Here is a 13372-nt window from a genome sequence, read left to right as displayed (position 1 = left end):
GCAATGCATACACAAACACCCACCATGAAACAAATTAGAGGAGACTACTAACCAGTAAAAGAGACCATCTTACCACATGGCAGGACCTATTCCCAGTGCTTCATATGTATTAACTCACAACCCTAAGACAGACAATTATCCCTATTTTACAGATGAAGAAACTGGGACATAGAAAGGTTAAGATACTTTTTCAAGATAATACACAACGAGTTGAGTCAAATCCAGACAAACCGGACCCAGAATCCATGCTTTTAGTGACTACATTTCTCTCTCTCTACTATGGGAAACCAAGGTAGAAAATACAAAATACTAACAAGAACAGAAGAATAGAATATAAGTGAAGGCCAGCAAATCAAACGAGTTGGCAAACATTTAAAATTAAAAATAAATATATACATTTATTTTAAAATATAGCAATAGACTTGCCAAGTACATGAGCCAAAACGTGGGTCAACTAGCAACTGGAACCAGCTTAAAAGATCCCCAAATAAGAATGGTTACATAAACTGTGAGAGATCCCTGTGAGAGAATGTTACATAAGAATTTTTTAAATGACAGTTTTAAGGAATAACAATATAGAGAAATGTTCACAATTAAAATGCTTAATGAAAAAGCAGGGAAAAAATTATTTACATAGCACAATCCCAATTTTAGAAATACAATATTATATAAAGGAGACTAGAAGGAAAAACATAAAAATATAAATAATTTTTATTTTCTACCTGTATCTTTTAGTGTTTTTCTTTTTGTTTCTTTTTTTTTTAAGACTGGGTCTCACTATTTTGCCCAAGTTGGTCTTGAACTCCTGGCCTCAACTGATCCTCCTACCCCAGCCTCCTGAGTAGCTGGGATTACAAACTCAAGCTACCTCACCAGGCCCTTTTAGTGGTTTTTAAATTCTTAATGATGAAAGGATATGTAAGAAGTACCTATTTCTGGAGAACATATTTTTTTTAGGGACCTATTTTCCTAAAAAAGAGAAGAGAATAGGAAAGTTATCATTTTTTCAAATAAGGAAACAGTATAAAGAAGGAAGATAGAATATACTGAGCTTTTATTTCTATTCATTATGATATTAGTGGGTTTCCAATCCTGTGATCAGCTAATTGAGTATTAAATCAAATAATTCCCAGTTCTAATATAATCTTTACTGTCTCCACCATGAACTATCATGCTTACCCCATGCTTCAGTGCCTCTAGTGAGACTCAAGACTCAACTCAAGCATTCCCCCTTCTCTGGTGCAGCCCTAAGGCCTCTCTGAGGACTCTACCCACTCCAGACAGAATCAATCACTTCCTCCTCTGTGATACTCCTATGCTGAAGATACCTCTATTATAACATTTATTAATCCATATTAAAATTATTTGCTTACATAGTAGTCTCTCCTAAAAGATTCTCAGCTCCCTGGGGACACTGATTGGGTCTTATCATCTTTGCCTCCCAATGGCTAGTATGGTGTTCAGCCCTATTATGTCAGAGTCTATACTTTCACAGGATCCCAGTTGATTTATATGTATGTTGAAGTTTGAGAAGCATGGTTTAGATTCTAGAGCACTCTGCCTAAGAAGGGCCCAATATTTTATATCTTTAACAGGCATACAGGTAATGCTGATGCTGCTGGTCTTATAAACCACACTTTCAGGAGTAGGAGTCCAGAGCAGGAGTCAGCAAACTACAGCCTGCAGGCCAAATCCACACAGCCACCTGTTTTTGTAAAAACAAAATGAAAACAGTCAAGTTCATTTGTTTACATATTGTCTATGGCTGCTTTTGCACAATGGCAGAGCTGAGTACTTGCAGGAGAGATGCATGGCCCATAAAACTCTACTATCTAGCCCTTAACAGAAAAACCATACCAATTCCTGGTCAAGTGGTCTTAGTTTTAAAGCTACACAACTGTCTTATATAAACAAATGCATTTTTATAAATCAAATAAAGCATTAAAATCATTTTCTTCCAGTTCTACTATCCCCTCTAGAAGAGCTACAAAACTTGCAAAATTATGCAAATGTTCCTAATTTCAATACTTATTTAAAAGATTTATGCCTCCCATATCCCAATTAGGAATTTTGCATGATCATTTTCCAAAATACATATTTCATATAATCATGCTTGCATTTCATCAAGGCTAATATTTCCTAAAACCAGTACCTCAGGGACCAAATACGGTATTCAAGTTCCTAAAATTATTACAATACATATTACTGATGTAGTCTCTACTTTTAAAATGCTATGAAAACCTGATGTGAAAACCCATTTTGGAATTCTGGTGCATACAGAGCTAGTGGCAGCACATAGGAGTTTCAGTATCACCTACTGATTTCCACAAAGACAGGACAAAAGAAAGAATTTTGCTTTGTAAGATGTAGACTCTAGCATTCTCTACACAGAAGCACCACCCATGAGTACAGGGACATGAAATTAAACCAAATCATTCAATTTGCAAAAAGTGCACAGATAAGGGTGGCCTAACTAAGGAGGTTCCAAAAAATAAAGTGCAACATCAGATACTTTGGATTATGAGTTTACATTTACCATGGCTTAATTTCATCCTGGCTTATTCTCCCTACACCAAAATCTCACCATAAAAGACTGTCCTCCCCCACCAAGTTTATACTCTTGAGATATTCATACAGTTGTATATTTCTGCTATTTTTGTTCAGCCAAGTTATATGGTTTTCATTTACACTTTCTTCATCAATCAGCCCCTCTAGTCTCTTAATCATTCCTAGGTCTTCTGTGAACTCTCTCCAGCTGGTCCCCAATGATCTGGTAATGAGGTGCCTCCAAATGACTGCAGCTTTCCAGGAACAGCTTTGTTAGAACAATATGAGCTCACGCTCCTCAGTTCCATAATACAATACTCCTGAGCAGGCCATCCCCCAGATCACAGAAAGCTAGTATGCTGCCATATTAGACTATAACCCTATTCCATGCCTCCCAGATTTGGATATGGGGCATGCCAGAATGTACTAGAAGCCAGAGGATAAATGACACATGTTCCGGCAGCATCTATTTTACTAGAGGATGAGTGACTGGGAAGAAAAAAGTATTTTCATATTAAAACAAACTCATAATAATAAAGTAGAATGTAATATTTGCATGAATTTCTAAAGATAAAACATAGCTATGTCAAAAATGTTCATAGGTATTTTGTGCTTCATATACAGAAAGGCTGCTTGGACAGGTCTCTGCTCCCAGCTCCCAAGGGATTGTACATATCCACTATCCTCTGCCACTAGAGGTACTTGAGCCAAAAAGTTTGAAAAGCACTACACTCCCCACTCAAATTCTGGTCTACTATGCATTACCACCCATTCCATATACTCACATGTTATTTTTTTGTTTTTGTTTTTAAATAGTAATTTTTATTTATTTTTTAATTATAGTATTTCTCTTTTTTTTTTTTTTTGACCGATTTCTTGGGCAAGATATACTCACATTTTAGGTGACATTTTTCTGCTGTTTCCCCATCCCTAAATACCTGTATTTATTTTCTCATTGCCTAAAATTATTTGTGAAAACCCTATGTTGCATTTCACTCTGTAATTCACTGACTACCAACATCTTTAGGTTCCCCTTCATCATTCATTTCACATTTCTTGAGCATTTGCTCTATGACAGGAAGAGTGCTAAAAGCTAAAGTCACAAGGATAATAAATAAGACAGGGTCCTTTCTTAACCTTGACGAACTTGCTCCACCTCCATTGTGGGAGATGGGCAGTACAATGTGGCAAATGCCATGAAAGAGGAATAAATAAAGTATGGAAGGCAGAGGAAGGAAAGGTAACTTTGCTTGGAAAAGTGGAGAAGTCTTCACAGTAGAGACAACAGAGCTGATTACTTAAAAATGAGTAAGCATATGGGGGGGCCGACTAATATTCTAGGCAGGAAGAATGGCATAGGCAAAAGTACCAAGTCAAAATAAGGAGTGATAAAAAGTTCAACATTATGAAAGCAAAGTGTTTAGAAAGACCACTTGGGTCCTTTTAGAAAGGACCCTGTCTTATTTATTATCCTTGTGACTTTAGCTTTTAGCACTCTACCTGTCATAGAGCAAATGCTCAAGAAATGTGAAATGAATGATGAAGGGGAACCTAAAGATGTTGGTAGTCAGTGAATTACAGAGTGAAATGCAACATAGGGTTTTCACAAATAATTTAAGAGTGTGAATCTTACTACTGAGTGATCTTGGACAAGTTACAGCAGGTCAACCTTGTTTCATTATAACATTGAGGAGGAAAAATAAAATTGATTCCTGGCCAGGGCCACTGTCTATGCAAAGTTGGCACTTTCTCCCCATGTCTGCATGGGTTTTCTTTGGGTACTCCAGTTTCCTCCCACATCCCAAAGATGTACATGTTATATTCATTGGCATGTCTACATGGTCCCCATCTGAGTGAATTGTGGGTCTGTGTATGAGTGTACCCTGCAATGGGATGGCATCCTGTCCAGAGTTGGTGTCTACAGGATAATCAGGTAAATATATCCACCAGACAAAAAGAACAAAATAAGCACATAAAGCTATAGAGATAGCCACATCTTGAAGATACAGGGAATGGAAAAGATCATAAGATCATTGTGGAAAGCAGGTAGACCAAGAAGAACCCTGAGGGTATTAAACTTACCAAAAAAAAAAAAAAAAGAGAGGTTAGCAAAGAACAAGAAGGAACAATCAGAGAAGAGGGGAAAAAATGGTAAAAGTGGTTTATTAGAGGCAAAAGAAAATGATTATTTCTAGAAATTAGTGGTCAACAGTATCAGACTCAAAGATTGATACCAAAGGGGGGGGGACTCAAAATCGGCCCTAAGGTTTTCTTCCTGAATTACCTGAGACTCTCATTTTCTGATGTAGCAACTTCTTCAATAAAATTTATATATTTTTCCATCTTATTAACAAGAATATTAACCTAAACTTGACCTAACACTGATAACTAGTAAGCTCTTTGTAACTCAATTCAGTGATTTTTTTTTTTTTTTTGAGACAGAGTCTCGCTTTGTTGCCCAGGCTAGAGTGAGTGCCATGGCCTCAGCCTAGCTCACAGCAACCTGAAACTCTTGGGCTCAAGCAATCCTGCTGCCTCAGCCTCCCGAGTAGCTGGGACTACAGGCATGCGCCACCATGCCTGGCTAATTTTTTCTATATATTTTAGTTGGCCAATTCACTTCTTTCTATTTTTAGTAGAGACAGGGTCTCGCTCTTGCTCAGGCTGGTTTCGAACTCCTGAGCTAGAGCAATCCACCCGCCTCGGCCTCCCAGAGTGCTAGGATTACAGGTGTGAGCCACCTCGCCCGGCCTCAATTCACTGATATTACTGTTTCAAAATCATTTTAGTGCCTATAACAAATTCAGATCTAAACTAATCTGAATCCATTCTCTAATCCTGCATAAACTGCTGGCAAAAAAATCTTGTCATAACGTTTTAAAAATCAGCTTTATTGAGGTATAACTTATAAAGAGTAAATATCACCAATTTAGTATGTACAATTAGTTTTGTGGTTTTTTGTTTTTGTTTTTTTTTTGAGACAGAGTCTCATTCTGTTGCCCGGGCTAGAGTGCCGTGGTGTCAGACTAGCTCACAGCAATCTCAAACTCCTGGGCTGAAGCGATCCTCCTGCCTCAGCCTCCCAAGTAGCTGGGACTACAGGCATGCGCCACCATGCCCCACTAATTTTTTTTATATATGTTTTTAGTTTGCCAAATTAATTTCTTTCTATTTTTTTTTTTTTTAGTAGAGGTGGGGTCTCACTCTTGCTCAGGCTCATTTTGAACTCCTGATCTTGAGTGATCCACCCACCTCGGCCTCCCAGAGTGCTAGGATTACAGGCATGAGCCACCACGCCCGGCCTGTACAATTAGTTTTCACAACTGTATAAGGTTACCATATAAAATGCAATCATGATATAGCACATTTCGTCATTCACAAAAAGTCCCCTCATGCTCCTTTGCAGTCAGTCCCCCTCCCCCTAGTCCCTGAGCAAATACTGACATGTTATCTATCACTGTAGTTTTGCCTTTTACAGAATGCCATATAAATTTAAATAATATGAAAAATGGAGTCTTTTGTGTGTGGCATTTTTTCACTTAACTTAATGGTTTTAGAGGAAGCATCCTCAAACTACAGCCTGCCGGCCACATGCGGGCCGCCTAGCACATTTATCTAGCCCTCCAGGGGTTTTTGCAGCAACTGATGCTTAGCAGCTGACTCATCCCAGGCCCACAGTTCGCACTCTCTAATGGTCTGAGGGACAGTGAACTGGCCCCCTGTTTAAAAAGTTTGAGGACCCCTGTTTTAGAGTCATACATGTTGTTACATGTTTCAGTAGTTCATTCCTCTTTATTGCTGGGTAGTACTCCATTAAATGGACATACTACAATTTAGTTGTCCATTCACCAGATGAAGGACATTTGGGTTACATCCAGTTTGATGCTATTGTGGATAAAGCTGTTATAAACACTCAAGTACATTTCTTCGTGTGCACACATGTTTTCATTTCTTTTGGGTAAATATCTAAGAGTGGGATTGCTGGGTTATATGGTAAGTATATATTTAATTTACAAGAAACTGCCATACTGGCCAGGCATGATCTATAATCCTAGCACTCTGAGAGGCCGAGATGGGAGGACTATTTGAGCTCAAGAGTTCAAGACCAACCTGAGCAAGAGCTAGACCTTATCTCTATGAAAAATAGAAAAATTAGCTGGGCATGGTGGTGCACACCTGTAGTCCCAGCTACTCAGGAGGCTAGGGCAAGAAGATGGCTTGAGTCCAGGAGTTTGATGTTGCAGAGAGCTAAGATGATGCCATTGCACTCTACCCAGTGTGACAGAGTAAGACTCTGTCTCAAAAAAAAAAAAAAAAAAGAAAAGAAAAAAGAAATTGCCATACTGTTTTCCAAAGTGACTGTACCACTTTGCACTTCCACCAGCAATGCACAAGAGCTCCAGTTGCCAACACTTGGTATTATTGATCTTTTAACTTTTATCCATTCTAATAGGTGTGAAGTAGTACCTCATTGTGGGTTTATTTTGCATTTTCCTAAGGACTAACAATATTGAGCATCTTTTCATGTGCTTATTGGTTATTTGCATAGATTACTTGATGAAGTATCTGTTAAAATCTTTTGTCATTTTTTAAAATTTGTGCAAATTTATAGGGCACATGAGAAAATTTGTTACATATATATAATGCACAGTCAGGGTTTTATCATTTTTTAAAACTGAGCTGTTTGTGCCCTCTTACTATTGAGTTGTAAGAGTTCTTTATATATTATAAATACAAGCCCTTCATTGGATTTACATTTGGCAAATGTTTTCTGTGGTTTGCCTTTCCTTTTTTTTATTTTCTTATAAGAAACTCTCACTCTGTCACTGCAGCCTCAAACTCCTGGGCTAAATTGCTCCTCTTGCCTTCCCACAAAGCGCTGGGATTACAGGTGTGAGCCACCACACTCAGCCTCATTTTCTTAACAGAAAATAAACTCTTTTTTTTAAAGAGTAAAAGTTTCTAACTTTGATGAAATGCAAGTTGTCATTTTTTTCTTTTATAGTTTCTGTGGTTTTTTTGTCCTATTTAAAAAAAAAATCTTTGCCTAACTCCAGGTCACAAAGATTTTTCTCCTGTTTTCTTCTAGAAGTTCATCTAAAAGTTTCACAAGAGAAAATCATCAAATTTTTTAACAATTTTTTTTAAACTCCTGGATTCCATTTATCACATAATTATTCAGTTTATTATCCTTTTCTTTCTTTCAAATTCAATGCCCCATATTAGCATGAACTATTTAAGTTTTAGTCTGTTTTTGAAGATTTTTATCTTTTAACAGATTTTCCCCCTCTTCAATCTAATAAATGGCATGCCTAAATTTAGCCAAGGTTTTAGTCCCTCAGTTCTCCTCAAATCTATACAAAATCTCTGCACCGCTGATGCTGGTTTTAAAAACAACTAAATATCACAACCCAAAACCTTGAGGTTAAGCCTAGGACAATAAACTATTAATATTTACACTTCTAATTTTAAAGAGAAGCTTTTAAAGATCATTCTTACCATACTGAGTCACTCTAAGCTGTGAGGAGGCTGGAGAAAGTTATAATCACTCACTGGGTAAATTAAAATTTAGCTTTATAAAGGCTAAGCTGACCAAGACAAAAGTAATTCTACATTTCTTAATTCACTTTGGATTTTCTCTAAAGCACCATTCTCTTTAAAACAAGCCAGAATTCTTTAGACTCAAAATGAAATAAAAACATAGTATACACAAAAGCATAGCTTAGATTGAACTGTTCCCTAGAATAGTTTGCCATTCATTCTCAGCACAGTTCAGAGAAAGCAGGAAAAAGGGATTCAAAGCTAATGTGAGTAAAACAGGGAGAACAAGAAGTGACAATTTACCCTTGCTCATTTCGTAACTTGTGGGATGTCTGGTGAAAAACAAAACAGAAAACTATGTCTAGTAAGTTAATAGACATCTATGTCTCTGTACCATTCTTCACTCTAAATCTAGAAAATATTAGCTTCAGAGTACTGCTCTCTCTTATCCTGATGTATTTTTTATATACAAAACTGACTCTACCGTGCCCTGTCCACAGAATCAGGACAGAGGCCCCCATGTTCCCATCCCATGGCAGCTTTCATGCTTAGGTGACCTTGGACCACTAAATCTTGGCTATAACAGAAAGATTTTAAAACTAATTTTCTGAATCTGACAAGCCGTCTCCCTCAATAAGTCTAGGAAGTTGTTATTTCATTAACTGTGCATGAAGTGGCAGGCAAACAGCCAGATCTGCAGCCCAGTCGGGTGGAACTGGAATGGTCACGCATATACTTAAAAGCTACCAAAATTTCTGCCTCTACTGCCCTCTGTTACATTCAATTCTACTCTTATTTTTAAGGAAAATAAATTACTTATATAAGTGGAAGGAAAAGCAACCTTAAATGAGCATTTTATAGTACCCTAGGATTCTAAGAAGAAAAACTTAACTAGCCACAGAAATGGCAACCTAAATGGCTCAATTTGGAGAAATTCACCACTCATTCAAAACAAAATTTCTGTTGACCAAACAATGTGATCAATGTGACCAAAAAAGGATTTATTAATTTCTACAAGTGTGTATTAAGAACCCACCACATGCCAAGCAATATGTTGGACCCTCAGGATTCTAAAATGAGTAAGACAGTCCCCTACCCCTTAGAAACACAGTTTAGTAAAGAAGATGGACAAATAATTACATAAAGTTCCATGTAGTATTATAAAATCTATAGATGAGGATGGGCACCTTAATCAGCATCAACTCTTGGCTTCTCAGGAAACTTCACAGCACCCTCCTGGAAGCAAAGCCAACTTTTCCACAGAGTTAACAATGCTTTGGGAGTCAAAGAATAAAAACACTAACTATCTTTGCAGTATTATTTATTCTCATAGTCAATGACTTTCACTCTTCAGCACTAGGCAGAGGGGATTACTAGACCACATACATAGAATAGAAAAAGCACTCATTGGAAACCCCAAACTATTTATCAAAATTACACATGGTCTAACTGGAACCTGGTATTCTGGATTGGGTCCTAGGACAGAAAAAGGACATTAATGGAAAAACTTGTGAAATTCAAATAAAGTCTATAGTTCAGGTAATAGTACTGTACCAGTGTTACTTTCTTAGTTGTGAAAAATGTGCCATGGTTATATAAGAAGTTAACATTTAGGAGCAGCTGGGTGAAAGGTATACAGAACACTCTGTGCTATCTTTACAACTTTTATATAAATTTAAAATTACTCCACAATAAAAATTTTTTTTAATTACATATGATCCTCCACTTTATATTCTCTCCCCCTTAGGATTTTGACCAGGCCTCCCTAGTCACTGCCCCAATTCAGGTAATGCTGGGCTAAAACTAACCCAACCCCTTTCTACAAACCATTTGCACAACCCTGTTGGGTTTCTTTCTTCATCAAAACATGAAAAAACTAAATCAACCCTGGAAGGTTTTAACTGCTTTCTCTTCCTAATAGCTTCACCATATACACAAAGGAGTATCTTTGGATTTGAACTTCCCAAAGTGGACAAGAGAGGGGTTAAAATAACGTTGAGCTGGATCTCCAGATAAAAGCAAGGGAACACTATAGAAAACGTATGTTGCATGTTACTAGATTACTTTTAACTGATCTCTGGCCAAAACATACAATAAATAGAAAATACAATTAACAGATGTTGACTATCTCAACACTAACAGGCAAATTACACTGAAATGAATGCTTTAGCTATAAGCTCTGAAAAACATGATGCAAATTCTTCAAGGTAACAAAAATTCATATAAAATCAAGCCAAGTGTGGTGGTGCACACCTGTAGTCCCAGCTACTCAGGAGGCTGAGGGAGGAGGATTACTTTAACCCAGGAGTTCAAATCCAGCCTGGGCAACATAGTTGAGACCCTGTTTCTTAAAAGAAAAAAAAAATCTGTTCAAGTCTGTTCTGTTCAAGTCAGACTAAATGACAAAACATGTTATCTACCATGAGACGTTTTAGTTTCTAATAGCTAAATGAATACTCATCTCTCTCTATTAAACCCTACCTTGTAGAATAGGCTTCAAGAGTCCCACCAAGAAAACACTCTCACGATGATATAACACAATATTGAGGGCTCAGATGTGCACATGTGTGCATACACACACACACACACACACACACACACACACACAAACTGCAATAAGGTTAAACAACCTCAAAAGTTTGAAAACTACTACACAAAAGAATATTGGTAAAGGCTAAACCTTTCAGAGTGAAAAAAACACAGAAAAATAACTGAAATTTAAACCTAAGCTAGTTAATAGCTAAAGCCATATAAAAGGTAAAATTATATAGAATCCATTAAGGTAATGAAATCTGATGGGTTACACAGTATGTTGATAGTATTAAATATTACACAACAGGCTGGGTGCAGTGGCTCACACCTGTAATCCTAGCACTCTGGGAGGCCGAGGTGGGAGGATTGCTTGAGCTCAGGAGTTCGAGACCAGCCTGAGCAAGAGCGAGACCCTGTCTCTAAATAGAAAGAAAATTAGCCAAACAACTAAAAATAGAAAAAATTAGGTGGGCACAGTGGCGCGTGTCTGTAGTCCCAGCTACTTGGGAGGCTGAGGCAGGAGGATGCCTTGAACCCAGGAGGTTGCTGTGAGCTGACACCATGGCACTCTAACCCAGGCTACAGAGTGAGACTCCGTCTCAAATAAATAAATGAATGAATGAATGAATATTACAGAGTACAACAGTACTCTGACCTGAACCACTATCAGAAAGATGAACAGGTAGAGTAATTCCCCTAAAATATTCAACTCATACCTCTAATCAGCCCCCTACCATAAGTCTTTTTCCAATACAAGACTGTGGGTTTTTTTTTTTTCTTTTAGACAGTCTCGCTCTGTCACTGGGTTAGGGTGCTGTGGCATCCGCCTAGCTCACAGCAACCTCAAACACCTGGGCTCAAGTGACCCTCCTACCTCAGCCTCTTGAGTAGCTGGAACTACAGGCACGCATCACTCATGCGTGGCTAATTTTTTTCTATTTTTTTGTAGAGATGAGGTCTCGATCTTGCTCAGGCTGGACTCGATCTCCTGACCTCAAGTGACCCTCCCGCTTCAGCCTCCCAGAGTGCTAGGATTGTAAGCCTAAGCCACCATACCTGGCCTAGAACTGTGGTCTTGAAGAGTAACTACCACATTGCCTAGGACAGAATGGGCCCTCAAAAAATGCTTTCTGAATGAATGAACATGCAGCAGTAATTTACCTCTGAAGTAACCTTACAAACTAATTCAATATCAAAGCCTCAGGAGCAGAACATGCTGTATACTATGCTATCACATTTAGGAGGCAGTCAAGTTAACTGAAAAATAATTAACAGCAACAAATGTCTGTTGGGGGAAAAAAGCCATGTCATATAAGTTACGAAAATAAATGTAAAAACTGTAACTTCAAAATGGAAAAAATATCTTCACATTAATTTTTTTTCTCTTGATGGCTACAAATGTGAATCTACCTATAACTAACATTGAAATACAAGATGTTCTTTAGGAAATCTTTCATTATCCATAATTTTATAAAGAAATTTATCAACTTAAATTAGTAAGTTAGACCAATTAGTGAATGGAATGAAGTCCAAGCCCAATTATGTGTTCAAACTGTGGGTCCAATATCTTGAGCGATTTTTTCTCTTTAAGACTGCAGAAAAATACAAAACAACCCTCTTGACTGCTGAGAAGGACTAAAATAATTTCTTTTCCTCACAAGTATGTGCCCAAAAGCAATTACTTTCTGCTCCCATCCAACACAAATCAACACCAACTCCCCCTTTCCCAACCCCATCAAACAATGCTATAGAGTATCTGAGTACTTTAAATCTCAGATTGCAATACAATTACAAAGCAACAAAAACATATTTTTCTAAGTATGTTCTCATCCCCCATGGTGTTCCAACACTAATTTAGCTCCCTATGATGTATTAACCATCAAGGAAATCAGAAAATTCTCAGAATAGAAATTACAAATTGCTTTTTAAAAAAATCGTTATTGTTCATAGATTTCAACTTCAAGGTACACATAAAGAGGAGAGTATTTTTCTGTCGATGCCTGAATTTAAATGCAAATTACTACTTAATCATATGCAATTTTCCCTCTGAACCTATATATAATACTAATCAGTCCCCATATGTTTAAAAAAATAATTGACCATGTTTACTTAGAAAATGTATTGCCTAGTCACCAGAAAGTGCATCCAAAAAGTGGCCACTGTTCACTCCACCCACAAATGATACCTTGCCAGAGACAAGCTGTTTCAAAAGATTAGGAAATTCTAGTGACCTCAAATGGGGTAAAGCAGGAGGTGCATACAGTATCTGTAGATGTTTCAATAATAAAACTATTTCAACATCAAAAATGCAGAGCCTACAGATATGTGAACTACAAAGCTAGCTAAATGCATGCATGCCCAAAACAGAAAGGAGAAACCGAAAACCAGTATGCCTACACTCAAATCAACTGAAGAAACCACTCCGCAATTGAGCTTTTCAGGACATGAAAACTTAATAAAGTTTCTGAAGCTTATTAATTCAAGTTCTAGTGCAACTATATTAAAATACAACTGGCATAAAATTACAACTCTACTACATACTCTTAAGTTGGAAGACACAATGATAATAATAGAAAAACTTTGGTTTACTTTGTAGTAATGTGTTCTAAGCACTTCACATTTTAACTATGAATAGGATAACATAAGACCTGCTAACACCCCCATCAGATGGACACTATTATGATTATCTCCATTTTACAGATGAAGAAACTCAGGCACAGATTAACCTGTGCAATGTCATACAGCTAGTACA

The 13372-nt window shown here is 37.3% G+C and overlaps 1 protein-coding gene across 3 annotated transcripts in view; it reads right to left on the bottom strand.

The window, feature by feature from the left end:
• The window catches only part of AREL1 (apoptosis resistant E3 ubiquitin protein ligase 1), a 39273-nt gene that overhangs the window by 24765 nt on the left and 1136 nt on the right, over positions 1 to 13372 (bottom strand). Inside the window, exon 2 of one of the 3 annotated variants that reach the window (XM_012742065.3) lies at positions 1602 to 1705. The exons of the other annotated variants lie outside the window; for them this stretch is intronic. The gene's annotated coding sequence lies outside the window, so the exon portion shown is untranslated. The remainder of the gene's footprint in view (positions 1 to 1601; positions 1706 to 13372) is intronic. 3 annotated transcript variants of the gene reach the window in all.

Source organism: Microcebus murinus, chromosome 6 (assembly GCF_040939455.1).
Source record: "Microcebus murinus isolate Inina chromosome 6, M.murinus_Inina_mat1.0, whole genome shotgun sequence".
Classification (NCBI taxonomy): Eukaryota; Metazoa; Chordata; class Mammalia; order Primates; family Cheirogaleidae; genus Microcebus; species Microcebus murinus.
Note: the sequence above shows the minus strand (reverse complement) of the source record. Positions and strands in the feature narration are given on the sequence as shown.